This window comes from Rhagoletis zephyria, unplaced genomic scaffold (assembly GCF_001687245.7).
Source record: "Rhagoletis zephyria isolate East Lansing unplaced genomic scaffold, Rhagoletis_zephyria_1.1 Rzeph_scaffold_00183, whole genome shotgun sequence".
NCBI classification, from domain to species: Eukaryota; Metazoa; Arthropoda; class Insecta; order Diptera; family Tephritidae; genus Rhagoletis; species Rhagoletis zephyria.
This window is the reverse complement of record NW_016157267.1, coordinates 81452-85182: the sequence shown is the minus strand read 5'-3', so window position 1 is coordinate 85182 and position 3731 is coordinate 81452. Positions and strand designations below refer to the sequence as shown.

At 46.4% G+C, this 3731-nt stretch overlaps 1 protein-coding gene across 1 annotated transcript in view; it reads left to right on the top strand.

The window, feature by feature from the left end:
- Cubn2 (Cubilin 2) overlaps nucleotides 1-3731 on the top strand; it is a 364924-nt gene that overhangs the window by 304557 nt on the left and 56636 nt on the right. The gene's annotated exons all lie outside the window — the stretch shown is intronic.

The following is a 3731-nucleotide window of genomic DNA, read 5'->3' as shown; positions in this document are numbered from 1 at the left end:
TCTGGTGATTTTCGACAAACACTGCCAGTTATACCACGTTCAACACCCGCTGATGAACTTAATGCATGTCTCAAATCATCAGTTTTATGGCATCATATACAGAAATTGGCTCTGAAAACCAACATGCGCGTACAACTACAACGGGATACATCGGCTGGTAATTTTGCAAAAGAATTAATGGATATTGGAAATGGGCGAATGCAAATTGATGATTCTACACAATGTATCACCTTGCCAGCAAACTTCTGTAGGATCACAGAAAGCATAGCCGAATTGGTGCAAAAGGTATTCCCAAAGATTGCACAGAACTACAAAAATCATCAGTGGCTCAGTACGCGTGCTATATTAGCGGCCAAAAACATCGATGTCAATACCATCAACTTCACTATTCAGAATGGAATACTCGGCGAAACGACAACATATAAGTCCATCGATACTGTGGTGAATCAAGACGAAGTTGTCAACTATCCAACTGAATTCTTGAATTCGCTTGATTTGCCAGGCATGCCACCGCACGTTCTAACATTGAAAATTGGCGTACTCATCATTCTTCTTCGAAACATAAATCCACCACGACTTTGCAACGGAACCAGACTCTCAGTCAAGAAAATGATGAACAATATTATCGAAGCAACAATTTTGACTGGAAAATTCAAAGGTGAAGACGTACTGTTGCCACGCATCCCAATGATCCCGACAGATATGCCACTCGAATTCAAACGTTTACAGTTCCCGGTACGACTCGCTTTCGCAATGACTATCAACAAAGCACAAGGACAATCGTTCCGATTTATTTGTTTACGCACCAGATGGAAAAACAAGAAATATTGTGTATCCCATAGCACTTCAATAAATATCGAATTGAAACGAAACGCTGCAATGTCACGATTTTTTCAAAATGAACAAAATCAATAAAAGGACTCAAAATGAATTGAATATTTGTGTAATGTCTTTCCTTCATATTTAGTTTAGTTGGTGGCGTAGCAACGCGCGCAGGTTACAGCTAGTTTAAAATAAAAAATCTACAAAAAAACTAGTTTTGTACAAAGGTTAGGTTAGGTTGAAGTGGCTGCTAGGCCCAGTGGGCGCCAGCACTCTTAGGCCCGATCAGGGCCCATTGTGATACCACATGGATCCAAAAACCCCTACTCCTTAAACCAGTTCGGGAAGTCTGCGAACCTTAGCAGCTGCCGTATTCCCAACTTAGCAGTTGCGCCTAGACCGTCTAGAAGACCTATTCCTAGGAATTTCTGTCTTTTCCTGCCTAGTGCTGGGCTCTCGCAGAGTAAGTGCCTTATTGATTAAGGCTCTTCTTCGTCGTGGCAGCTCCTGCAGTAATCGTTGTGACTAGCCCCGAGGCGTTCTGCGTGCCTTCCTATCAGGATATGTCCTGTGAGCAGACCAATGGCCAGTGACATATCGCCTTTATTGAGAGTAAGAATTTCTCTCGATCTCCGTACCTCCCATTTTGGCCATGTAAGCTTCGTTGTATTACAGTTTTCAGTGCGATCCCATCTGGAGGCCGCTTCTTCAAGGAAGTTCTCCCTTAATAAGAGCTTGCAGGAAGCGAGTGGCATACCCATCCTCTTCCATGCTGGTGAAAGTGGAGAGGAAGTACCCGCCCTTGCAAGCTCGTCTGCCTTCTCATTTCCTGGTATGTCACTGTCCCCGGTACCCATACCAAGTGCAAAGCGAACTGCTCTGCCATCACAGTAAGTGATTTGCGGCAGTTGGCAACTGTTTCCGAATTTATAGTGACAGAGTCAAGCGCCATAAGGGCCGCCTGACTGTCTGAGTATATATATATTTCCGTAGTGGCGATAACAGCTAGTTTTAGGCTGTCAACGGCTTCTTGTATGGCTGACAATTCGGCTTGAAAGACATGTAGTCGGAATGATCTTTTTATTCCCAATTTCTCCGAGTAGACGCCCCCTCCTACCCTATTTTCTAGTTTGGAGCCGTCCGTGTAGAATCTTATGGCATCTCTAGACCCCGGAACTCATTAGAGCCATGATTCTCTGCTAGGTAGCGTTACGCTATAGCCTTTAGTAAAGGTGAGCCTTGGTACACAATAGTCCGTTGTGCTCGGTAGTTGTCGGTTTCTCAGAATTGCAGTGTGACCACAACGAGCCGCTTTCCAGCTTTTAAGCCCCTGTAGTCTTAGGGCTGCAAACGCAGCGTATTGTCGTCCTATAATATCTATAGGTATGATGTTAAGGATCGTGTTCAATGCCATAGTAGGTGTTGTGCGGAGAGCACCACTAATGCAGATCAGGGCCGCTCTCTCCACTTTTTTTAATTTATTACTGTTTACTTTCTTCTCCAGCACTGGCCACCATACTACTACTCCGTACAGAAGTATGGGCCTCACCACGGCGGTGTATATCCAGTGCACTAGCTTCGGGGTTAAACCCCATTTTTGGCCGATTGCTCTCCTGCAGCTGTAAAGGGCAACCGTGGCCTTCCGCACCCGCTCTTCGGTGTTTTGAGTACAGCTTAATTTTCTATCTAGGACTATCCCCAGGTACTTAGCAGAATCGCTTAATTTTAGTGTGAAAGATCTCCAGTTAGATGTGGCTGCACCGGCATGCTGTCCGTTGCACCCGGGAAGTGTGTGCAAAGAAGCATATCCAGTGATTCCTCCTCGGTCCCAGTCCAGGAGCCGTCAGGTCTTTGCTAGCATCCTGGGGCTTTCTGGGCAGCACCTGTGAGTATCTTTCTGAGCCTGCCTGCCTCTGAGATAGACTCCACCCCGTTGCAGAAGTCTTTCCATGAGGTTCTTTTCGACCTTCTTAGGAGCTTCTTGTACTCCCGTAACGTTGTCTTGTAGGTCTCCCAATGTCCCTCACTACCAGACGCAGTAGCCTGGTTGAAGGTTTTCCTGCAGTTCTTGCGTGAAATCCTGATTTCTTCATTCCACCAGGGTGGCTTTTTCCTACACCGGTGCTGCTTTTTGGGGCATGCAATGTCAATTGCCTTACTGCAGGCCCCCGTAAAATGGTCGACATGATATTCCAGCTCCACTAGGTTTGCTGGAGTAGTCGGCTCTCTATCTTCTGGCAAAAGCCCATCCAGCTCTTCCCGATACCTATGCCAGTTGGTATTTCGCAAGTTTCTAATTAGAGGAGCCTTGGGCATTTCCCCTACTACCTCGAATTGGATATATCGGTGGTCGGAAAAGGAGTGCTCCTCGAGCACCTTCCACTTCCCGACCAGACATTCCGCATTCTCAGAGATAAGGGTAACGTCCAGCACTTCCCTTCGGGATTTTGTAATAAAAGTGAGATCGTTCTCCCTATTTGCAATAACAAGCTTAGAGCTAAGTCTGAAATTATAAAGTGACTCACCCCGTTCGTTATCGTCGGTATGATGGTGAGCATTTGCATCACCTCCCAAAATTAACGCCTCCCTCGTGCTGGCCACTAGGTCCTTTATGCAGATAGTTGGCACCTCCTTGTCGTGCGCTAGGTACATGGATGCCATCTTAATTGGTCGTCCGTTTACACTTAGACTGACCGCTGTTGTGTCCTCTTCGGTAAATTGTGGAAGAAAGAGACACTTGATACTCATCAATATGCACGTCCTTGGTTTCCCCGTTCAGGCTACACTTACCAGTCTGTAGCCCGGCGCTTTCAGCCCGCAAATGTTTTGTCCCACCACCCAAGGTTCTTGGATTAGGACGATGTCGGCTGCCCCTTTAGCTGTTAGATGGAGCAGCAGTGCAGCTGAAG